We start from the raw sequence: 25,960 nt of genomic DNA on the forward strand, positions 1-25,960 counted from the left end.
CAGCCATGTTGGAAGTGGTATCAACCACACTTGCTGCTGGTTAGAGAAGGGCACAGCTCAGCAGGTCTGTTCCCCAGAATCACCCAGGCAAGGAGCCCACAGTTACCTACCCTGCTAATAGAAACTAGGAGTGCTAATCTGCAGCCTTCCTCTGGGCCAGCCAGTGGGAATGGGAGAAAAAACCTGCCTGGGCCCCCTTTCACAGGGCCTAGGAAGGGAGGGAAGGGCATAACATCAGGTCTTTCTCTCTGCCCCGAGCAGGAAGCTGGGGTCTCCAGCAACTCTCAGTTCTCCAGTGCCTTACAACATAACTGGAAGCAGTACAGGAGGAGCTTGAGTCACACCCTACGCAACTCCCATGCTTTAGATTGCGCCCTACCGCCACTTGCCCTGGGCTCATGGTAACAAACTTTCTTATGAGCCAGTAGTACTAGGTGAGCCCTTCTCCCTGCAAGAGACTCTGTGGAGCCAGAAATGCCAACCAAAGCCCCTATGCCCCATCTACACCGGAGATTAGAGAGAATACACAGCAAGTCAACAGGAATGGGTGCAGCTAGACTTGGGGGTGAGCAGGCTGCAGAACTGAATTACTCTCCTCCCCCTACAACCCAGCACTTTGAGCCCCCCTTGCATATGTACCCTTTCTGGTTAAATCAAGATAGTGACAGCTTCAGTGCAGGGTGTCCAGACTGTGGAATAAACTACCTCCAGAGGTGGTGCATTCACCTACCCTGAAGGTTTTCAAGAGGAGACTAGATAATCACCTTGCTGGGGGTCACCTAACCCCAGTTGTCTTCCTGCCTAGAGTGGTGGGGCAGGACCCAATGATCTGCAAGGTCCCTTCCAGCCCCCAACAATCTATGAATCAAGCCCAGGGTCCTCTCCTGCAAGAATGAAAAGAGCAAGTAACAAGGCACATGCTACTGCCTGGGCAGCCAGAAGCAGCTGGGGATCAACTCAGAACCTTTTCTGACGGGGCTGTTCTAGGCAGTGAGGTATTATAACCTTTCGCCAAATCTTTCCATCCCTTCCCCTGACCAACACACTCACCTCAGGCTAGGCCCAGCTGAGTCTCAGACAGGTCATCTTGTCCAGCACCTCTGTCAGTGGCTGGATCAGTCGCTCCCAAAGCTCCAGGTCAGACTGCACGGTTGAAATATAATGGAAAAGAATGCAGAAAAGAACAGAAGAGGAAATGGTGACACCAAAAGAAGAACACACTAGTAGAAAGGGAAGAGGAAGAAAAAATAAACAGGAATCAAAATAATAATAAGAATGAGAAAAAAGAACTGAAACTTTCACAGCCTTTCACACCAACTAAAGAAATGCCAGCCACTTTAGTGGCTCTCTCCCTAACCCCCCAGTTTGGGTGCAGGAAGGCACCAACCCCACCAGTGTCCAGCCAGAGCTCTAGTTGTGTTAACAGAGTAAGTACAGCTACTGAACCCCACCCTTGTCTGCTCCCCAGGAGGGCTGGGTCAGTCAGTGCAGAGCCTGGGAGGGAGATAGCTGCATCAGAAAAATAATACAAAACTCTGGTGTTTTTATTAAATAAAAAAATCCTTTTATAGGACTGAATTTTCAGCACTTTGGAAGTTAAAAGCAGAGATAAGAAGCATCCCAGAGACTTGGGTTCAATAAGGAAAGAATTGAACCGAGGGGACTGAAAAGGAATGAAACAGAAATAAGGTGGCCCAATCAAGAAAGACTCAGGACCATGGAGCGTGAGAAATGGCAACCCTGCCTGAAAGAGAAAAGGCATGAAGAAGGCATGAACTTGCTGCTCTTAGCTAACAAGAGAAAGCGGAGATCCAGCCAGCAGAGACCAAGGCAAAGCAAGCAAAATCAGACACCTCTAATTGCTTTGATCAAACCATGGCAGAAGACACAACAGCTATGTTAACAAGCATGATTAGTTTGGGGATGCTGTGGCCAAGGGAGCAAGCCCTAGCACCTGGTTTCAGGCTGTGTGTTTAAATTATTTAGAACCCACGCCTGCCAATATTGAAGCCCAAGAGTAACTTTACAACTCCATGGGAGTCATCCCATACCTGGAGTTACCCTACTGAATCAGTCTGTTACAAAACCAGGGCCCCTTATTTACCAGATGCAGTAGAAAGTTTATAAAGCCCAGCTCAAGAGGTATCTAAGCAAGTCCCTGGACATTACATTATTACCAGAGTGCCTGTTTGGCAGTCAGAGGCCCCTCACACATGACTGCTTGGCCATGAGCTTAAGGAGTCACTTGAGATTGGAAGAGTCAGAGCTGTTCCCCTGGTGCCTGCTTCCCCTGTACAGAATCCAGAAGTGCTGGAGCACCCCTCCTCTTTGTACATTATTGATTGGCTGCAATGCTGCCTGTCAAAGGAAAGACTGTCCTAAGGCAGAACAAATTTTCATGAGAGCCAGGTCAAATCAGGAACAAATTCCCAGCCAGTGCGGGATCTCCAGCTAGTGCCTGCGCTTTCCCCAGTCAAATTTCAAATGATGGGTTTGATGGTCATTTGAAATTTGAGTACCCCTCCCAAAGCTGGCTCATTCCCAGCCCCACCCACCTTACAACCAGGAATGTGCTCATGCTGAGGATCCTACATCTTCCTGCTCTTAATCCCCACATGCCCTAGCTCTAACACCACCTCTGCAACCCCATGCCCCCACATGGCAAGTCCTCTCCTTGCTTGGTGTCTGTGCCTTTTCCATGACCACAGGCATCTCTCATATCTTTCCTTAGTAATCTCTTAGCCAAGCTATACATACTTAGCGCTTTTAATCTTCCCTCGTAAATCAATCCCTTCAGTTGTTCATCATTTGTGTTTCTCACCTCTGAACTCCCTCCAGTTTGCCGACATCTGTCAGGTATTGGTTTCCCTGGCTTTGAAATGGGAGCTGCAGGCACTTTGACAAATGGATTGAAAGACTGTCTAGTTTCACTCTCATTACTGTAAAGTGCCTTCCTCTCTGCTGCTGAAATGTTGCTCAGTAACTTTTTAGGAGCAATACCCAGCAGTGCATCACAGCCGAGATCCCCTGCAGCATCTGTAGTACAGGGGTCAACATTTCCTCTTCTCCCCACAACAAAGAAAGCTCAGCACCAGCATACAAGGCTGTGCCTGCTGACCCCAGTGGCCTGTGCAGGCCAAGGCAAAGCAACATTTAGGAAAAATGTATCTCAGGAATGAAGCTTGTGCCCAATTTGGAACCGGCAAGAAGGGCTTTGCAAGCAGAGGCTTTAGGCAGCACACAGCCCACAGCAAACAGGCTGCCTGGCTCTGGATGGGCAGATTTGTGCAGGGCTCAGTTGAGTCACCTGTCAGGTCAGAGGAGGGGGAAGCCATGAGGTTGAGAATGTGCCTGGCCACAAGAAACTCCAGCAGAGTCTGGGAAGCATCCATCCCAGAGCATGACACCAACTCAAGGTGGAGTTGCTAATGGAAGGTGTCTGGGTATGTCACTTTGCATTGCTCAGACAGTCCTTAAGCATCTTCAGCCAACCCACTAATGAGCACAGAGCAAACCACAGATGACAGCACAAAGTGCCTGCTCTGCCTCCCAGCTGTGTGAGGGAGACCTCTGTATTTGCTCACATCCACACCCTCTGACAGCTCTATGGGGTTGGGGAAAGAACAACCCCCAGGAACCAGCACCAAAAGGCACTGAGCCACTGGGCTCCAACAACAGCAGAGGTAGGGAGATGGGCTCAGCCCACAGGCAGGAAAGGACCTATCCTGACTAGTGTGCGGCTCTTCCCTCCCCCACCCAGCACTATGCATTTCTCAGGGTCCACTCAGCACTTCCAACAAAACAAGGAGTGTCCTTTAACTCTTGTCCAACTCGCTGGAGTGGGGACAGCCAGCTATTATACCCCTGGATGTTGTTTAGCACATCTAGGCCTGACCTGGCTGAGTCCTTCAGGTCCTGCTGCAGTAGAAATGGTCACTAAGAACCACAACTATGAGAAAATCTATTGCTCTGGGCCATTTGCCCTGGCTGCTGCCTGATTCATCTGCACCTGCAGAGGGTGCCAGGAAGCCATGCATCAGGATAAGCCTGCCCTGTTGTTGGCACATGGATAGGATTGTTGTGGTATCTGTTGAGCACCACACAAACACATCATGGGCTTGCCCTGTCCTGAAGAGCTTACACTGTGCAGCAGGGTGGCATCACAAGGGGCACCACTATAGTGAGATAACCAGGGAACACAGCCCCAGGAGCTGTCATGCCATGTGACTCAGGGACCAGCTGCAGTTGGCCAGAGCAAGGTTCAAGCTGAAAGGAGTGGCCCAGTGGGATGGGGCTATCAGCTTGGTGCAGAGGTTATCATTACACAGCTAAGCCCTATTTGGCATGGAGATCTCACTGGAGCGGCGGCAGATTAATGCCTATATAATTGAACCAGGAAACTCTTCATTAGTTCTCTGTCTACCGTGCAACTGTGCGGAGAGCAGGGAGCTCAGCTGGGCCTCTAAAGCTGCTATCTGTCTGACACAGCTCCATGAGCATTGGCTGCTCCCCAGACAGCAGTGACTTCTGAACGCCAGTACACAGAGCTGTCACTGCTGGCAGCAAACCCGGCTCCAGGAGCTTAGCTTGGCTTTGGTGATAGGGTCCCTTGATGGAGAACAGAGTTCCCTTAGTGGGGAATGAATATGGCAGGATCAGGGAACAGGGAAGCCTCTTCAGCCTTCTTTGCCAATTCTCTCTTCCACCTTGCCTCTGCCCGGTCCGCTAGGCTAGCCTGCCACTCTGCCCGCCGGCCTCTGGCTTGAGCTAACTAGGGTGTGCCTAGTTTGCAGGGCTGAGGTGTGACTCTAACTCCCTGTGTCTGACAGGGTCAATAACAGTCACTATGCTGATGGCCTTTTGGGTAATGGCCTTGGAAGGGCCCACAGTCTCCCCATTCCCTCGGGGTTTCCACATTGCAAGAGCAAGCTGTGCTCAGCAGCAGGAGTGTACAAACCATTCCTACATGATGGTACCAAAGGAACTAGACTCAGAGGAAGGCTGGCCCAGACAGGACCGGGTGCTCCATGCATGCTGGGCTGCACCAGGGTCCAGCCTAACCCCCCTGGTTAGCAAGGGGACAGTGGCACTGAGTTCCTAGGGTCCAGGAATTTGTTCAGGATCAGAGGGAAGAGCCTTCAGGAGCTGTCCCCAAGTTCAAAATGAGTGATTTGAGGAGCAAAGCCACAGAACCAGCCAGTCCAGGAAGATCAAACTGGCCTTTCCCATTCAGCAAGCCCAGAGCCACTGCATTCTGCCCAGGAGGTGCTGGGTGTAGCAGCCTCAGCCATGCCTTGCCTTTCCCTGAGTAGGGATGAGGAACCTCAGAGGAGGAGCACTTACTGGAGGTTTGAATAAAAAATGTAAAATGTCTGTGGAAGTTACAGCTCCTCATCCAAAACTGGCCAGCTCCCAAGGGCTTTTCCCAGCATCTCCTTAGGCAGTGAGCCCAAGCAGAGCTTGTACTTCTGTGTGACAGGGACAGGGAGCAGAAGCAACCCAGGACTCCATACTCTGTAGCCCGAGACACACATGGTGGTGTCTGAGAAGTGTTCCCTGGGTTCCTTGCTTTCTCCTCCCCAAAGCCAACTTCCCCCTAAGTGGGCCTGCAGGCCTCCCACACCAGAGGCAACATATCCCAAGGGGATGCCCCCTATTCCTTCTGAAGAAATCATCTACTCCCTGGGGTTTGCTGTCAGGGACTGGTTCCAGTGAGGGCAGTTTGTCAGCATCCTTTCCACCATGTGCCCCTGCACCTCCCTCTTCAGCTTGTGCCCAAGTGACACAGCTTTTTCTTCTCCTTTTTCTGCTTGCATGGTAGAAAGCAGCTTTGTCACTGCTCTCAGGATACAGACGCTTGTATTCGAGAGGCTCGCACACACACATACACATGAACACATGGCTAGCAAAGTGGCCCGAGAGCTGACCCAGAACATTTCATGTGGGTGCTGCCTGGTTGAGCGAGCCTGAAATAGAAACAGGACAGAGAACAAAGGAGACACAAACCAAAATCTGTCCCTGAGCTCAAGGGAGCAGCCAGGCATGGACCCAGACAGCAGGAAGGTAAGAAGGACACTGGCTGAGCTCAGAGGAGAAAGGGGAAAAGGGAGGTTGCAGGAAAGTGACTGTGAGGAGTAAGGGAGCTTTCCTTCTGACAAAGGCAGCTAAGAGGGGGTGTAGCTACACAAGGAGGAGGTTAGTTGGCAGCCATTTCTCTGGCCCCATCAGAGGAGTAAAATTGCAGATGGGGGACCCAGGCACAGACAAATTAAGCCAACATTTTCCAAACTGGCTATCACAGTGGGGGTGGGGGTTGGAGGAGCTTCCATTTGTTGATGCCCGGTGTAAGTCCCTTTCCTTACATATGCTAAGTCCTCTGAAATGTGCCCTTTGCAAGCTCATGTTGAATGCCTCCACCATGAGGTCCCCAGAATCAGAGGTCCCCCATGGGATGTCTCAGACTATGTGACTGCTCCAGATGAGCTCAGAGCCTGTGGCTGAGCTGGTTACTGAGCATGGGGAGCCTGATTCAATTCTGGTGCCTTCACTTGGAGCTGCGCCTTCCTCTCTGAGATGACAGTGCTGCTCCAAACTGCCTGAACTCCATTTGGTAGCATCTGCTCTGCCTCCAATGGCTTTAAGTGATTGCTAGTATCCCCTGTCCCTGAAGAAGAATGTCTAGCTGCTGCAGTGGTGAGTGCACTAGACAAGCCCAGAACTACATGAAGCCTGACACTTCTGGCTCATGCAATGAAATACCCCCCAAGATTCCCACAAGAAAGACAATATGTGAAGGATTTATATTGCAACAAGGGAGACTGGGAAATTAGGAAGAACTCTCTTAACTCTGAAGATAGCTGAGCATGAGACAGATCACACCTAGGAAGGTGCTGGAGTCTCAGCCACTGGAAGCATCCCAGTACAAGTTAGACAAGTCTTTGTCTGAATGGTTTAGACAAAGAAGATCCTGCCTCAAGCCAAGATCCCTGAGGTCCCTGCCTTCCCTTGATCCTGCTTTTTCTGTGATCACATCAGTACAGTCACCCCCAAACAGCCACTCTCAGTGGGAGGGGATATTTGCTCTTCTCAGGTGGCCTTTAATTAGCTGTATGAGGCATTTATATGCATGCTGGAAAAAAATGAGCTCCTTAGTGCTCAGTCAGCAGGCCATGTGTCCCAGACCACAGCAGAAGCCGTCGCTTACCCCCCACAGGAAGCTCTTTAGCTTGTGTTTGGGGTCATAGCCTGGCCATAGGAAAACAGTGCTTTCATCCATCCAATCCCTAGAACACATTCTGCTACACAAGATGCCGACATGCCAGGATTTCCTATGAAGAAAGCTCATTCTAGAGAAGCAGCAGTTGCTGCCAGGGGCCTGTCCTCCCCATGCCCCTAGGAGAGAATGGGGAGGACAGGCCCCTGTCCTGGAGGTGGAGAAAGAACTCATTCACAATGCAACACAGCCGTCACCATTCTCAGAAGCTAGAGCCAAACCAACTGGGGAGGCCTGAACCTGAACCCAGATGGACTTGCATTGTCACAATGTTAGTACTATTAGGTGGGCAAATACGACTCACCGGATAACTCAGAGATTTCAAACAGGAATCTACTGTGTCTAAACCTTTCTGCCCTGTCCTGGCTTTCCTGAGTTCTTTGCAACAGAAGAATGAGTGAAAATTAAGAGATGGCATTTTCCAAGTCCAATGCCTTGAGTCTAATGAGGTTGAGAACCATTGAGCTAGAGCCTGGAGCACGGCATCAGCTTTGCTGCTACAAAGAAGGACCAGAAGCAATGGCTGTCAGGTAGCCCTCAGCCGCAGGGCATTACAGAATGGTGTAGGCAGAGCCGTGGCTAACGTCAAGGGTCGCAGTTCTTGAAGTCCCTGGTGATTCTGTAGCACTGTTAGAGAAGCAGAGCTGTGAGTCATGGAGGGAATGCAACTGGAAGGGTTATCTGGATTTCGGCTGAGTTTCTGCCAGGCCTTGAAGGAGATTTCAACATTCCAGCTGTTTCCTAAAGGATATGACCTGTTGCAGAGGCATCTGTCTTTAGTAGCAGCAGTAGCTGTTCTTCAGCCAAATAAACCACTGCCACACGGAGATCTGAATGGTGCCGGATGCAGCACACATGCCTGCCTCTCAGTGGGAGCGTCCCACCAGCTGCAGGGCCTCACGGCAGGGGTTCCTCAGTACTGTGCCTTCCAGATCAATAAAAGCAGATGTGGTGAAGTGTCACTACTGCTGCTGAGCTGGGAGTCTCCCAATGGGTCCGATGGGTCATACAAACTGTATTCCTATGAAACCCTCTGGGTCATCTGGATGGCCTTAATTAAAGTTGAGCAAAGGCTCCTTGAAGCCAGAGAAACCTCATCCAAAATCAAACACTGGAATTGGGCAATCAGGGCAGAAGAGCTCAGGCCAATGGCCAGGAAGGGCCTGGAAGCCCCACTTGAGGCAAGGACAGGTAGGAGAGCTCCCATATGGCTCTGCCTGCTCCACTCCCCAGCTGCCAGACCCCTCCCTTTTTCCAGGTGACTTCCAGGCAATGGAGTCCTGCCAGGAGAGGAAGCTAAGGCCCAGGGGCTAGGGCGCTGTGTTCAGTTTTCATGCAGCTCTAGAGAAAGTGGCAGGGAATGGAGGGTGAGAGGCTAGAGATGAGGGGAAGGGTCCTGGGGGGTGGAGTGCAGAAGGTGTGTATGGTTCCTCCAGCCCAGGGTGTGGCTTAAAGACCTCTGGCTCAGATGCAGGTTGAGCCAGCACATGTTAGAACTGTCATCCCTGCAAGAGGATCTGTGAGGGCTTCTTTTCATGGGCTAATTCCTGGGCTCCAGCAGTCCAGGAAGCTGCTTTCCCTATTAGGTACTCAGTGCAGGGCTGACTCGCTGCCCAACCCTGGCACAGACAAATACTCCTCCTTCTCCCCATAAAAGGCCCCTTACCACCTCTATGAAAAGGCAGAAATAGGGAGGAGGGAGATGCTCCCCCCACATGCTTCCTGGCACATGCCATGTATTTGCAGAAGGGTTTGCTGAGCAGGCAGCTCCTAGCAAAATGGGTGGATGCAGCTACTCACACTCTCCAAACAGTCTTCTAGAGACTCAGGGATTGCAAGCTTCATGCCCCCTGTCCCCTTTAGCATAAGAAACCATGACAGGTAGGCTGAAGGGCACAGATTTTTGCTACCTGTGAGTGAGGCAGAGTGATTCAGGGCTTGGGGAAAACCAGCCCAGGAAACAGGCCAGGGGGTAGGGGGAAGGTGAGGGCAAAGCCCTGGGCACAGTGAGGTGAATCAGTGAGCCAAGCTAGTTCAAGGAAACCTCAATTGCCACCCACTGTTCCTGTGTGCCAGCAGAGCAGGCACCTGCAGGCGGCGCCTCTGGTGCTGGGCTGGCTCAGGCAGCTTCACACTGAGATTAAAGTGCACATTTAGCGAGATGAAAAGAAAGCAGAGGAGCGGTGCGAAACAATTGGAATCTAAATAGATTTGAGTTTCACTCAGGCATTGTTGAGCCAGAACAAAACCAAAGCAAAAAAGCAAAAAAAGCCAAAACCAAACAAAAAAAACCCAAACCCCCCAAAAGGGAGGGGATGCCTATGTAGGCAGAAACTGGATAATACATTATCGGCTGCATTAAAAAGAACTCATTAAAAGAGCCTTCCCTGGAGGAGAGCTAATTCATTCTCTGGCTTATTATACCTTAAAAAAGAGCCTGCTATCTCCCCAGGGAGAAAATGTATAGAAGCTGCCAAGTCACCTGCATAGGACCAACAGGAAAGGCCAATGCTAGGGGCAGAGGAAGTGGTACTCAGCCTATGCAGGCAGTGTCCTGCTAGTCACTCAGACTAAGAGTCTGCCCGGGCCCAGCACACAGCCCCAGATGCTCCAAACTCCCACCTTCCATTCATGGGTGTGACGGGCGGATGTACTGAGACAAAGTCTACACGGAACAGACCACCCATCCATCAGTAGCCCACAATACACAAATTTATGTGGATTAGATAGAAATAGGACCACTTACCGGTGCCACTGCTACATACTGCCCAGTGCTTCAAGTGTGCATGCCCCTCTGCCAGCAGCATGCAGAACTATCGATGCCCAGAGCTCAGACTTGGAGGAGAGGAGACCTGGGTTCTCTTCCTACATCTTCATGTGACCTTTCCCAGGCCCCTCTCCTTCTTAGGACCTCTATTTTCCTATCTGTCAAATGAAGACAAGAGAAAACAGGCATACCTGTCATTCTGCTGCTCTGGGGTATATAGGCTCCTCACATCTGGAACTGGACTTCCTTAGCTCAGAAGCTGTTTGACCCTTGAGGGCAGCAGCTGGGTAGACCTCAAGCCAGGCCCCCTACTGGCTGTCTTGCTTCTCCTCTGCTGAGCATGAACACTGCCGCCAAACCTTCCTGTTCCCATCAATTCCTTTAGCAGCGTAGGAGGCAGAGCTCCCAGGAAGAAAAGCCAATTCAATCTGATCAGCATAATACAAATAATATGCCTGAGAAAGAAAAGAAGTGAAAAATAAGGTGCAAGAGAAAAACACCTGGAGGGCGGGGGGGAGGGAGGAGGGCAGGGAGAGGGGGAGAGAGCAATGCAAGACCCCAAGTGCGATGAGCTCTTAAGTTCAGAGGCTGCCAACTTGCAAGAGAAGGAATGCCCCCTGGATCCCTACAGATCCAGCAGTACAGGATGCTCACATCTAGGGAGGGAGCAGCTCAAGGAAAAGAGCAGAACTCTTCATATAGCCTGCTGTGACCAGGACAATGGCAGGAGCAAGAACCGGAGGGAACACAAGGTGACCCTGCATACCCAGCACCAGAAACACCCATCCTGCTAGGGGCATAAACTTGTCTGCTTGGCTGGGACTCAGTCACCTGAGTTTACTCTTTTGCCCAGCTACAGAGCTTCTGTGTAAGACTGGGCAACTCAGGCAGTGCCCCTTGTGCCTCAACTTCTCCCTCGTGCAGGCAAAAAGACTGTGTCCTGCCTTAGTCAAGTGCTGAGCATAAAGCCCACTCCTACCTGCAAGACACTTTGCTGTGGCCTTGTTGGTGTGTCCCTAGGGGTTTGTCTCTGTAGCCCTGGCACTGCCATATGGTCAGTACCATGTCCATGTGAGTGAGCTCTCAAGCCACTGAGCAGCAGTAAAGCTGTGAAGAGTGTAGCTACATTAGTGTGATGCTGGGTGTAGGATGGAGGCAGCTCACATGTGCTGTGTTTGGTGCATCTCAGCACAACAGCAGTTCTATGCTTTGAGCCATAGGGACATAACCTAAGTGGCTGAGTCAAAGACAAGGCTCTCCTCATCATCTTCTGCAAGCAGCTACATGGCCTTCCCTTGGCTTGTTTCATAGTTTCATAGTTTCATAGTAGCTAGAGTTGGAAGGGACCTAGGTAGATCATCTAGTCCGACCCCCTGCCTTGGCAGGAAAGAGCACCGGGGTCAGATGACCCCGGCAAGGTGCTCATCTAACTTCCTTTTAAAAATCCCCAGGCTAGGAGCCTGCACCACTTCCCCTGGAAGCCGGTTCCAGGCCCTAGCCGCCCTGACTGTGAAGTAGCGCCTCCTAATATCTAATCTAAACCTACCCTCCGCCAGCTTGTGACCGTTATTCCTGGTCACTCCTGGCAGCGCACGGGGGAACAGGGACTCCCCCAATACCTGCTGATCCCCCCTGACCAGTTTGTAGCAGGCCACAAGGTCCCCCCTTAACCTTCTCTTGTGGAGGCTAAACAGGTTCAGGTCCCGTAGCCTCTCCTCATAAGGCCTGCCCTGCTGACCCCTGATCATACGAGTGGCCCTCCTCTGGACTCTTTCCATATCGTCCATGTCCCTCTTGAAGTGTGGCGCCCAGAACTGGACGCAGTACTCCAGCTGCGGCCTCACCAGTGCCACATAGTGGGGGAGGATCACCTCCCTGGACCTGCTCGAGATGCATCTGTGGATGCATGACAGGGTACAGTTGGCCTTCTTGACTGCCTCCCCACACTGCTGGCCCATGTTCATCGTGGAGTCAATGACGACTCCAAGATCCTTTTCCGTCTCCGTGCTGGCAAGAGGGGAGTTCCCCAACCTGTAAGTGTGGTGCCGGTTCTTCCTCCCCATGTGCAACACCTTGCACTTACCAGTGTTAAACCCCATCCTATTCTCATCCGCACACCGTTGCAACCTGTCAAGGTCAGCTTGTAGCCTATTGCACCCTTCTAGTGCACCCACATCCCCCCACATCTTAGTGTCATCAGCAAACTTGAACAGGGTGCTTTCTACCCCCTCCTCCAAGTCACTGATGAAGATGTTGAACAGTGCGGGCCCGAGGACCGAGCCCTGCAGAACCCCACTGCCCACGTCCTTCCAGGTCGAGAAGAACCCGTCCACTACCACCCTCTGGGTGCGGCCCTCCAACCAGTTAGCGACCCATTTGACTGTGTGGGCATCGACACCACAGTCTCCCAGCTTTTTGATGAGGACAGGGTGAGAGACAGTGTCGAAAGCCTTCCGGAAGTCCAGAAAGACTACATCCACAGCAACCCCTGTGTCTAATGATTTGGTGACCTGATCGTAAAAGGCCACCAGGTTGGTCTGACAAGACTTGCCACTGATGAACCCATGTTGGTTGCCCCTGAGCATGCATTCCCCCGCAAGGCCCTCCTGGATGTGTGCCAGGATAATTTTTTCAAAGAGCTTACCCGGGATTGAGGTAAGACTAACTGGCCTGTAATTTCCCGGGTCCTCCTTTTTTCCCTTTTTGAAGATAGGGACCGCATTGGCCCTCTTCCAGTCCTCCGGCACCTCACCAGAGCACCACGAGTGCTCATAGAGCCGCGCCAGGGGTCCCGCAATGACCTTGGCCAGTTCCTGTAGAACCCTAGGGTGAAGATCGTCTGGACCAGTGGACTTGAACACATCCAGCCTCTCCAGAAGTACCCTAACTCACTCCTCGCTAACCCCTGGCCCAGGCGTGTCTCTCCCGGGGCCCGAGGGGGGCCCAGCAGGGAGGTGGCTGAACTGGTCCCTACTTAGGAAGACAGAGGCAAAGAAATCGTTAAATATGTTAGCTTTGTCATCTGGCATGACGACTAAGTTGCCCATCATGTCCTGCAGGGGCCCCACATTACCCGGGACCCTCTTTTTACCCACTATGTATTTGAAGAAGGACTTCTTATTGTCCTTAATCTGGGAAGCTAGTCCTATCTCCATCTCTGCCTTGGCCTTCCTGACTGCCCCCCTACATCCTCGGGCGACTGCAACATAGTCCTTCATGGTGATGACCCCATCCCTCCATTGGGTGTATGCCTCCCTTTTAGCAAGGAGACATTCCCGGATGCTCCTAGTGAGCCATGGGGGTTTATGTGCCCCCCTGCTCCCTTTGACCCTTGTTGGGATTACCTCCCTTTGGGCATGGAGGATCGTCTCCTTAAGGAGCAACCACTCACTTTGGACATCTGGTTCCCTTCCCCTCTGGGTCCTCAGCGCTTCCCCAACGATCCTCCTTAGCTTGTTGAAGTCAGCCCTCCTAAAGTCTAGGGCTGTTGCCTTGCTGCAGCCCTTTGCCACCTTACGCTGGATGGTGAATTCCAGCAAGCGATGATCACTGTCTCCCAGGTGGCCCATCACGCGCAGCCCCCTCACCAGGTCGTCACCCGTGGCCAGCACCAGGTCCAACAAGGCGTCTCCCCTGGTGGGGCTGTGCACCTCCTGGGTTAGATGGAGGTCCTGCACTCTGGCTAAGAACCGACGTGAGTTAGTTTAGCATTACTGATTACCCCACCATCTAGGAGGGAATCCCCTTTTAGATTTACCCTCTGCCACTACCTGGGTGACTTCTCCCTCACAGGAAACTCTTCCAGCCCTACTTGTCAGCTGGTACTTATTTTTGCCTGGGGTTACCTCTCATGATTTATATATTGCCATTGTCACCCTGAAGTAGGGTAACACACTGCTTTTGCTCCCTGGAACCTCTCTTCAGTTTCCCATTGACAAACTCCTGCTTTTGCCTGATCCATCTTTTTCTTTACCCTTCCTTTTGATGGCTATCATTTCACCACTGATATATTCATCACTCTGTTCATCTAGCCTAGCTTCCTGGAGAATCCTACCTGTAGTTCCTGCATAGCACAACCATTTCCAAAGACACTCAGTCATGCTCTAAAGACTTCAGGAGATTAAGACTCCACCAGACTCCTAGGTAAATGGTTCCAATGGATAGCTGACCTCACTGTTAAAAATCTGCACCGCATTTCTCACAGCCCCTCCTCGCATAGACTAGACTTGCCCAGCTTCACCTTCCAGCCATTGGATCTCACTCTATGTTTGCTTCATTTGTTAAAAACCCCTGTGCCATCAGAAATCTTCTTTCTGTGGAGGTGCTTAGGGCTTCAGGGAAATAATCTCTGAACCTCTTTGAGATGCAAAATTGTTGAAGATTCTTTAGTCTCTTACTAACAAGAGATAACCAGGACATGGGTGGTCAGGGCTTCATCCTAGAGAATCACAAGACTGCGAGTTAGAAGCAGGGGGATCAGGAGACCAAGGTCTGTAAGGGACTGAGATGTGATCAGTTGCTGAAATAGACCCATGAGCCAGTGGGGTCAAGAGCAGGAGGCAGGAATCCATATTGGAATCACAAACCGGAGGGTTGGGAGAAGGCACCGTAGCTGCAAGGGACTGGGACATGGGTCACTGCTGAACTAAAGCTACATGTCAGGAGCTGGTTGTCTGGGGTCTAGCTTGGAGTCAGGAGTAGGGAGATAGACATGGATTCAGACTCAGACTGGAGCTAGAAGTCAGGCTCAGAGACATCTGTCATCTTGAGTGGCTGGAGGAATACCGAGAGGTCAGCTACTTATATCCATGCAGCCACACCCCTGCAGATATTTGGGGCCAGCTGGGGGTGGTTAGGACACTGGCAGTCAAGCCCAGGCTGGGAATTAGAGCCAGCTGAGAGACTAAAGCCTGCCTGCTGCTCTCACATTCACTGCCAACCTGGTTTTCCAACTCTCCAGTCATTCCTGTAGCTCTTTCCTGAGCCCTTACCAAATCCTCTCCATCTCATGTGGATAAGCAAGAGGATAAGAAATGAAGAGAAGTCTATGAGTGAATGAACAAGGACACTGCAGTCTCCTCCCTCTGCAGAAGAAGGCATCTCATCCCTTGGGGAAGGCAAAGACGACAAACAGCAACTGAATACACATCTCATTTTGAGTGTGGGGGTCTCCACAACGCAGGGTGTGGTCAGAAGCACCTTGCAATATGACCAGAGATGGCAGCAACCCTAAGAAAGAAAGACTCAGTGGGAAAGGTTATTACTGAGGTTGCTTTTGCAACTCCTATTCTCCTATTTCCAAGGCAAGACCCCGCAGCGTTCCCTTCATATTATAATACATGGACTTCCCCTTGATGATTTCACTTGTCAGTGTTACTTATACCAGTTCCCAGAGCCCAAAGCTGTTGCTTAGTGGCTAAGTATGGCCAGTCTCAACAGTACAGAAGAATGGGCTTCGTTTCCTCCTTGAATAATTGTTTTAATTAGGGTTTGCTTTGATGTCGGTGATTAGCACAGGGCTGCTGGCAGAGTTTCCTTGGGAACTTTTGCAGTGGGCAGACAGATAAGTGCAGCCCTTTGTACTGCCATAGCATTTAAACACTTTAATGTCACCCTTCCTAATAGCTGCCAGTCAGTCTTCATTAGACCATATGAATCTTTTCTAATTATGTCTGTGGTTGAACTATCACATGCCGTGGCTCAGGAGGTAGCACATAGGCCTGAACTGTTTCAGCAAGATCAAGTTCATGAGTGAAACCATGATATCTTCCTGACGGAATAACGTTCCTATTCTCTCTCTAATTATCTACACTGTCTTGCCATCAGAATTAATTGCACAGGAGCAGGGTCACACCTACGGGGTGGGGGAGGGCTGTAATAGGCGCAGCGATAGCTTTGCTGTAATTATTTATGTTGCAGCAGCTGGTCCAGATTAGTGTTGTATTGGCCTGCACAAGCAGAGACAGCAAGAATTCCCTGCCCTGAGCAGCAGGCACTCACTATTTGTTTCAAAAGGAGAAGATGCAACAAGTGATAGGGATGTGTGAAATTGGCCCTATTTGATTTGGATTCGGCCTGGATCAGGGACAGTGATTCAATTCAGTGAGTTGATTCACGGTCCCCGATTCAATTTGACTGAATCTGATTTTGAAGATTCAAAGCTGATTTGGAGAATCAGTGATTTGGCTGTAGACACAGCTTTAAATTTTTATTTTTTTTTTTTTTTTTTTTTAACATACCTCAAGGTACTGGACATGACTTGTGAACGCTGTGATGGTGGGGTGAATGGAGCATCCTACAGGAGCGCAGGGGGGCCCCCTGCATGCTCAGCGGCAAACTTGGAAGTATTTCCGGTCCACTTCTGGGTCTGCTGCTGAGTGCATTGGGGAGCCCCCCATATGCTTGTGGATGCTTCATCTGCCCCAGCATTGCAGCATTCACGAGCTGCCTGCTACCAAGAGGTATGTAGAAAAAACATTTAAAGCTATGTCTATGTCCGAATTGCTGAATCTCTCCAAATCAATTCAAAGGGTTATGATTCAATTCTGAGAGATTAAAAGGTCTCCTGATTTGATTCAGATTTGGAGATTCAGCCACCAAATTGGGCCAAATCTTCATGGAATGGAATCAGGGACTGAAGCTTCGCACAGGCCTAACAAGTGAGTCAAGCAAAAAACAGAAGGAGCTGAGTGTGAGGTCAGGAAGTTCATGGGTTAAGGATCTAAACCAATGGAGGGCCAAACTTTTTAGTGGGCATGCTACAAAATCCCCCTCAAACTCCCCGACAGACACTCTGATCCCCTTCTCCTGCCTGCTCTGCTTTCTGTCCCTTGCTCTATGCTCCCTGCCTGACCTGCCATGCTGCTTCCTTCCCAGTCTGCTACTGTGCCCCAGTTTGCCACATACTACACACAGAGGCTGCATCTGTCACTTGAGGCATGTATGCTGCAGAGTGGCCACCCCTCATACAGACATCTTGATTGTTCCAAATCAGCCAGCAGTTTCACCGATCCGTGTGAGTCAGCTGCCCCTCAGCTGGTACTGTCTGGGTCATTTCTTGGAAGCCTTTAGATCACAGGAAAAGCAAGACATGGATGGTAGTACTTTAGGGATTACTCTAGTGCAGTGGACCTCAACCTTTTCTGTCCCATGAGCAACAATTCAGAGCCAGTAGCACGCAGTGGGCAACATCATTCTCTGCTTTCCCTACCAACCTCCATTTTAACTTTGTGTAAGTCTCTTGTGGCCCCACGAGCAGTCACAAGGTTTCCCAGCATGCCTTGAAGCCCTGGCTTGGGGACCACAGTTCTTAGTATCACACTGGCAGCTATCCTGCTTCCTGCTGGTCAATCCAAACAAGGTCCATCTTCTCCTCTGGGGATTGCATACCTCCCCTGACCCATTCCCTCTTACATGGTTCTGCTAGCCTTTGTGTTAAATCCAGCACCAAGGAGAGAGGCCATCTCATTTCCAATTGCTCCCCAGTCCAGGAGGAGTTAGGAAAAATCCAGAGAAAATGGTAACTGTTCTGTTACAGAGCCCCTTTTCCATGAGGGAAAGCTGAGGGCAGGGGCTTCATTTAGCAGAGACAGGAACCCTTACAAGGAAAACTGGAAAAACAGAAGTCAGTGTTGGAAGGTGTATATCAAAATGCATTGGCAGCTCTCATGCTCTGAATTTCAGCAGACGGCCTAGTCAGGATCTGGAGAACATTGTGCTGATAATGACAACTTGCTTATCCCCAGCTCAGTCTAAAGTCTGCCACAAAAGTAAATAATCTGCAAATTAAAGTTTCCCTGCAATATGGCTGCTTTGCCCTGCGCTCCATTCTGAAGGAGAGATTAGAGCCAATCTGTGATCAGAGCCAGCCCCTGATCCTATCAGGGTATTACTGTATTATTGAACTGGGGATTGAGGAAGCTATTTTAATAGCTATGATCTTATCAGGGGTCTAGCATTAAACTCCAAAAAAGGCCATGACTTCTATTGCTTTCTCTTGCTACCAGCCAGCAATTGCAGGGCACAGAATTCTTGAGGGGAAAAGTAGTTAATCTCAGCATCAACTTAACCCAGATTTATACACAAAAATCATCAGTGGCGGCCAACAAGCCTATTATTTGTCAGGTGCCAGCTGTGTGCTGGCAGCTTTACAAACATCTCAGGAGACTGTTCCTGCCTCTGGGAGCCTGCTTTCCAGTTTACATGCAGAAAGAGCTCCCAGGAGGCTGGGGGCAGCTGAGCCAGACACAGGAATTGGCCACCCATTATCTGAGCAGCCTATATTTAGCCATCTCATTTTTTCCTGTGACCTGAGAAGCGTCCTCCTCCCCCTCTCTTGTCACCCATCTAATTGCTCACCCGCCAGTGAAGTGCAGGGCATCTGACCAGAGGAGCTTGGTTGGAGCTACTAGCTCCACAGAGGAGCACAGAGCCAAGCGGCTTGGTGCCAGGCTGGCCCATTCATTCAGTTCAAACAGTGACAAGGAGAAGTCACTGACTGAGTGGAGGAAAGAATGGTGGCAGCAACTCATTTCTCCTGCATGATAATTTTCCCCCTCAGTCATTGGACCCAGGAGGGCAAGGCCTGGGCACACCTTGCTTGGCACATCCATGCTGAGTAGTGGCTGAAGGAGCCCAGGGTTGGTGGAAAGGGTCAGACATCACTATCCAAACACAGGGGGCCTTTGGCAGGTTAAGGGGAGGGATGGGGACTGACTGGGTTTATTACATTACCCTTCTTTTCCTTGAATGTAGGTAGTGCCTCTTAAAGGGATGAAGACTCCTGGGCTCCTGCAAACTGTCTCTGCAAAGGATCCTGGTTCTGGTTCCACAAAGCGGTCCCTCTCAAAGTCTCATACTCTTGCTCATACACCAGACAAGCAATTTGGATGATCAGAAGTGAAAGAAGGCATGAACACAAATCCCCTGTTGCAGCAGAGCCAACCTTTTTGGCAGGGGTCACTTTCAGTTGGCTTTGACCTTTTCCTGGGATCTTCAAGGCCAAGGCAGGCAATGCAGATGCACCCTGGGGTTTGTTGGGGTGGACTGTGTTTATTCAGAAGGCTGCTGAGGCAAGAGTCATTACAGAGCAGGAGTGTCAATGCATGGCTTCTGGAGCATGACACTTAAACAAACCCCTACCTTCATCTTGAATATGCAGCCACAAGTGCCACAAACAACAAGTCCTCATGCTCCATGTTGAGGAGAGGAGCCCCAATCCATACTGATCCATATCCCTGCTCAAAAGATAGAGGCAGCTGCAATTCAAACTCTTTTAAAAAAAAATAAAGTGAATTAAGTGCTGCCCTCAGCTGGGAACATCTTGGCTCTTCCATGCTATGCCTTCCTTCATGGGATACCAGTGAGTGGAGGGACCAGACCCAAACCCTAAGTACTGACTTTGTAACAACAACAACTTTTGTCCTTCGTGGGTGAAGACAACCACATCCAACGGGGGGAGGGGAGGGAAGTAGAGAGAAAAGAAGTGGGAAAGAAAAAGGGAAAGAGAAAAGGAGAAAGAAGGAAAAGGAGAAAAAAAGGGAAGGAAAGGGAAGAGAATTAAGTGGGGTGGAGGCTAGGTTATGTGAGTATGTAGGTGACTTATAAGTCAGATCTTTGCTTTGAACGATGTGCTGCAGCAGGGGCAGGAGAGTGATGAGGACTGGGGATGGGAAGTTTTCACTTTTGTGGTGTTGCTGTTCAAAGGCCAATGCTCCCTTCTGGATTTGGGACCTCCAGGATAGACAGTCACGAGACTTTGTACATGTATTTCATATTTGCATTGAGTGGTCGCTAGTAGTGGTGCTTTAAATATCAAAAGCAGCTCCATCCACTTCACATGGTGCTTGTTATCTTATGTTGCACGGCCCGCTGTGCAATTACTTAGATGGAAGCAGCAGAATGGGGCTTTTGATGGAGTCAGAGAGCCACACACTGTGCATGGGGGGATGGGGTAGGTATTAGGCCTCTGGATTAATTGAGTGTACAGCAGAGGCCTGTGTGAGCTGTCTGTTACTACAGAGCCTGGGGACCTTACATTTAACCTTAAACTCACTACAGGAAAGCTCACATGGTGAATGTGCAAGTACTAGAGAACTCTGGTGTATCACAGCATCTAGGCCCAGCAGTAAAATGATACCGCCAGCAGGGGCAGATAGGCCTGGTCAGTACCTGGGGCCCTAAGGAGACTCCCCCTTCCCCTCACAGGCGGCAACAAATGGTTTGTGACTCAGCCCTTGTGTCATACTCAGTTCTGCCCAACGCTGCAGTGAGGGGCTTGCCTGTGGCATGGAGGAACCTGAGCCTGAGGTCCCATCTACTTGTGGTCCTTAAGAAGCCAACAGTACTTCCACCCCCACCGCAGGTCTCTGCACCTCCACTTACCCCTCTCACGTCCCCCTCAGTGACTGGGCCTAGCACTGTCCCACAGCATGGGGGCTTAGCTCCTGGAGAGCAACCCAACACATCAGCAAACACTGGCATCCCCTCAGTGTCCAGCCAGATAGAGCCATCCTTGAGCATTTTACATCCACCACCTCCATCAGGTCACAGGGGAGGAGATGCCAGCAGCAGCCTGTCGCTCGCCTCTCATTCAGCTTCTCCCTCTTCCTTTGGGTTTCGATGGCTGCTGCTGCCTGGCCTTCTCCATGCCAGGGGGCACCCTGGACTGATTCTGCTTCCACCACTTTTTTCAAAGTGGGGGGGAACTGCACAAAGCAACAGTTGAAGCACATTTTTCCCTTCTGCTCAGCATTGCTCTGCTTCCCCGCCTACCAGGCCTCCTTGGTGACAAGAACTTGGAGCGGGCTGGGCCCCAGAGCTGGAGCCCCAGTTAGGGAAACGGTGAAGTACAGCAAAAGCTTTGGAGCCAGGGGGCCAGGCAGGGCAGTGGAATGGGGCAAGGACTTAGCATCTTCCCTCTTCAGGGTTAAAGATGCTCCAACAGCTGGAGAAGCATATGGTGAACATTACCTGCTGGTCTAAGAACCTATTGGTCTGGCCTTTCCTGTAACAACTGAAGGGGAAAGCCCCCGCTTTCTCAGGATCATGGGAAAGTAGGACCTCATGAGGTCAGCTAAGCCAGCCCCCTGCTCAAGGCAGGACAATTCCTGACTAAATCATCCCAGCCAACCCTTTCCCTTGAGAGGCATCAGATTTTCCACCTGAAACCTCTCTGGGAGCCTCTCTGACTAGGTAGCTGTCCCCAGCCTCTGCTAGGGGCACAGCGGGCAGCAGCTGAGAGGGAGCCTGGTGGGGGCAGGCCACACCCCACTGTCTCCCACTTGTCACCACTTGAAAGCAAAACAAATGCTAGCAAAGGGAGCTGAGCAAGAGCAGATGAGACGTGCTTCTGCTAGGGACGCTGTGGGGAAACAAATAACTGCACTTGCTGGAATGTACCGAACATGTTTTAATGAGCCTCCCACCTCTTACCATAGCAGGAGCACCAGGCAGCGACAGCTGGCTATGAGAGGAGAGGCCCCCCTTCTTCAGAGGAAGGAAGGCCGGGGCAGTAATTGGATCATGTTTCTCTGAGGGTGCTGGCTAGAAATCAAAGGCCGTCTTCCCCCTGGCCTCCCTCGTGGGCCAAGTCCCTCCCTACGGAGTCCAGGGCAGAGTGACATTTACATGCCATGCACCGAGATCCCAATTAAAGCCAGGCCGGCTTGCCACACGGCCCGCTTTAATTAATTTGCCTTTTCCTGTTGGAGAACAGCTTCGCTGACAGATTGGGACCAAGCAGGGAGGGCAGCTGCTCCCAGGCAAGCTGCCTCTTCCATCAGCCCGAGCTGAGCTGAGGGCAGAGAAGCCAGCTCTGCGCCTCTGCCTTGGCTCAGGGATGGAGGGGAGATAGCAGAGGCAAGAGCAGCAGCTCCCTGCACATAGTGCCCTGGATGGGTCTGGGAGCAGTATGGGCAGCTCTGCCCTTGCCACATGAAATGATACCCATGGACAAGAGCAGCAGGAGCCCAACACAGAGCCCACATATTAGTGGCAAGGTGCTGGTGGAGGCAAAGCTGATGCCCTCTCCCCAAGGGCTCAGCTCATGTAGCTGCTGGCATTTCCATGGGGTCTCCTGCTGCAGCCATTTCTGTCTCTTCCCTAACACCTCCCACCTGCCCTGGGCAGCAGGAGTGGGGCACAAGTCTAACAGAGGAAGGTGAAGCCAGGTAAGGCATAAAGGGCAATACTACTGGCATATGGTGGAGAGCCCCACAGTGGGGTAAGAACATGGAAGGAGGCTACCAAGCATGAAGGACTCACTGTATCAAGCGTGCTTTCGCAAGGCCTTGAGACACTGCTGTGCGAAGCTCCAGAGGAAAAGGAAACACATCTCTTGAGGGAGGCTGCTGTGAAACACTGTCTTATCATGGGATGGGCTTCTGACTGCACTCAGCACTGCCAGCTGTGAGCCAGGACCCTTAGCCTGACATCCAGGAGTGCTGAGCACCTGAAACATCTTGATTCCAGCTAGCAACCTTTGGCCCTCCAGCCCCTGCCCGGTACTGGCACAGCAGACACTTTTCTTCAGTGCTGAATCATAGATAAGAAGGACCAGAAGGGACCTGTAAGATCAGCAACTCCAGTCCCTTGCCATGGGCAAGAGGTAATGGGCTCAAAGGAGCTCCAGTCTGCTCTTGACTGCCACCAGGGATAGTGACTGCATCACCTCTGCTGGAAGTGTGTTCCAGATTTTGGTTACCCATATGGAAAAGAAGTTTTTCTGCAAGTCTAGCCTAAACTTCCCCCTCCCTTCCCCCCCCCGACTAGCTTGTGCCCATTGGTCCTCATCCTCCCAAGGGGTGCTTTTCTGAAAAGTTGCTCTCCCAGGTCCTGGTGTTCTCCCTTGATATATTTGTAGGCAGCTATCAAGTCACTCCTCAGCCTTCTTTTACTCAGACTGAACACATCAAAGTAAGAGAATCCTGTTGCTGGAGAGATGGACTTTGCTGCTCCCTTGCTGCAGCCTGTTCAACAAGCGAGCCCTGCATTTCTCCTCCAGAGCCATCCCTCCCTAGGTTCAGTGTGCTTCCTGGCCATTTCTTTCTTCTCTCTCCAGCCTCCTGTTTTCATTCTGGGCATCCAGAGGAAAGTTACCTGTCTTGCAAGTGCAACAAACAGTTCCTCCGGTGACCTCACAGACATGTGCCTTCATGTGCCTGAGCAGTTGTTCATGTGTCCAAGGATTCTTTTACTTTAATGCTTTGCAGCTGTGCATGAAGCTCCTCTTGGAGGGGTACCAGGCAAAACTCATTGGTGTGTGTAGGAAGATACACACATCCACCTCTCAGAAGGTCAACAGGCCTCAGCTTCTGGAGGTGAGGTCTGCAAAGCTGCACGCTGCCCCTCTCACTGCCCCTGTGGTAGTTGGCTGCAGGAACAGGTATCCTGCACTGCTCCTGTGCCACTCAGCTCAGTCTGGGGGACACCAATGCCCCCCCCCATCATTTGTAGCCTTAGTGCAGAGAGAAGCAGAACTACTGGGACAGAAGAAAAAAGCAAGTCAACAGGGAAAGAATAATGCACAGAACGAGCAGATGAGGAAGAAGAAAGCAAAAGATGGAAGAGGAGAGAGGAGAGAACTGTCAGGCCACAGCGTGGGAGGAGTGGGCGGGGGCCTGCCATCTGCTTATTCACCCCACGGGGCTTCCACACAAGCAAGCTAGGAGCTCCAGCTTTCACTGCTGCTCATCACTATTTAATCAGCTATCAGGAAACAATCCCCAATGCCATCTAATGCCCTCTTGTCCCCCTGCGCCCAAGCACCCATCACTGTAGCATCCATACAGGCCAGCACACTACATAAGACCTGCTTATTCTAAAGCTGCCTTGGCAGTACACGGTTCCTGGTAGGCATCACCAAATGTCTGCTTCTTGCCATGTTTTCCCAGTGCCAGTCTCCCTGGCTTTTTCCCTCTTCTCCCCTAACCTAAATAATTTTGCATCTTCAGCAAATCCTGCCACCTTGCTCTCCCCCACCCTCCCATCCTCCCCCTCCAGCTCATTAAGACGTTTATAGAACATGAGCCTCCTACTGATCCTTGGGCCAACCCACTATTAACCTCTTTCCATGCTGAGAATTGGCCATTTATTCTGACTCTGCTTCATATCGCCAACTGTTTTAATCTACAAGCGAACTTTCCCTGTCACCCCCGAGGTGACCAAGTTTCTTTAACAGCTTATTGTGAGTGACTTTCTCAAAAGCCTTTTGAAAAGTTAAGTATGTTCTATCCCCGGCTTCTTTTTTCATCAGGACTCTGTTTGCTCTTCTAAAGGCACCTGGCAGGCCAGATCCAAGACAAGCTGCTGGTTCTCAGATTATTTTCTGCTCTCAAGCAGCAGAGCTTTCATTTTGCCAGCCAAACAAGGCCAGGAAGGTGCGTGGCTGCAGCATGGTTTTTCAGGCAGCAGTAGTAGAAATAATGGGATAGTAGGTAGAAGAGAGCATCTCATGTGTAGCCCCAGCAGGGGTATTTTTTCCATTCAGAACAGTGCTTGTGAGCACTGCCTCACTGAAGGTAGCTACTCTTCACTCTGACTGCAGGTCTTCTCCTGAAGGGGCTACTAAAACATGGGGAAACCCTGGTAGGTCTCATTAAAGACACTGTTGAACCCTGAACTTATGCCATGGGGGATCAGCCACAAGGAACCCTGCTGTGCAATTTCCAAAGCCTCCTGTAGCGTGGTTGATTCAAGCAGATGAGGCTCCCTCCTCCTTCCCTTTGCTGGCCACTCCACAGCCCAGGAGACCTCACCGGTTTCACAGCACTAAAGTCTGTCCAAGGGAAAGAGTAGGACCAGTATCTATAATGGTCCCAGGATTTACTGATGTCCCAAGTCTGGAGAGGACAGGTCTAGTCAACACAGCCTGTAGTTAAAGAACAGTGTAAGCAAAAAGCAGTTGGGCACAACACTCCTAAGGGGCTGAAGTAGTGCAGGGAGGGGAGAGGTTTCATGTCATGGAAGAAGATTCTCTGGGAAAGAACAAATCTACTTACCTTTGTCACAAATGCCAGGTTCCTTGCATCTCCCAGCTCTCCCTCCTCTCTCACCACTACGGGAGGGGCTTGGGCCTCCTTTTAAGAGTGAGTGTTCGCAGTCTGCAGATCTTTTGTCTGTGGGAACTACAGTAAAATGCTGTTGGTTTGTGTAGGCTTAAGATCAGCATTTTCTTACACTGATGGAGCTCCTGCTGACAGGGTTCTGGACTTCTTAACCCAAAGATTTCCCAGCAACAGCCCAACTCTCCAAGAGTTTTTGAAGGGCAGGTGAGTTGCAAAACTGGCTTGTCCATCAATGCCATCACCTTCACTCCAGGCATGTAAAAACACATCAACCACAGCCTCTTGCAACCTCAGCTGCCTCAGGAACAGAGCTGTATTTGGCGAGAAGACTTCAGAGAAGTGGAAAAAAGGTTGTCAATACGTCTGACTTACTACAGCCACTGGACCTTTTGGTTTTCAAACCTGCAGGAAGCTTTAGTTAGAGGCTCTCCAAAAGAAAAGTAGCTTCAGCATACAAAGGAGGTAGTCCGTTTTGACTGCACAGAGAAACTGGGAGCTGCTGCCGCTCCTACTGCAAATTTTGCCATTGATTTTAATGGTGGTAGGACTTTGAGGAGCAGTGCACACAATAGCTGACTGAGTTGTCAGCCCTTTTATACAGCTGCAGTACAACAACCTGGCTTGATTGCCACAGAAAAAGGATAGGTCTGGCTCTCATGAACCAGACATAACTGGAGAAAACCAGACCAAGATTATCTCTTCCTGTGCATATGAGGATCTCCTCTGCCTGTTGGCCCCCAATTTCATAGATTACAAGTCGGAAGGGACCCAATGGATCATTGTGTCCAACCCCCGGTCCCTGGCAGGAAAGAGGACCGAGGTCAGACGACCCCAGCCAGGTGATTGTCAAGCCTC

This window comes from Crocodylus siamensis, chromosome 2 (assembly GCF_052110815.1).
Source record: "Crocodylus siamensis isolate JL-2025a chromosome 2, ASM5211081v1, whole genome shotgun sequence".
NCBI classification, from domain to species: Eukaryota; Metazoa; Chordata; order Crocodylia; family Crocodylidae; genus Crocodylus; species Crocodylus siamensis.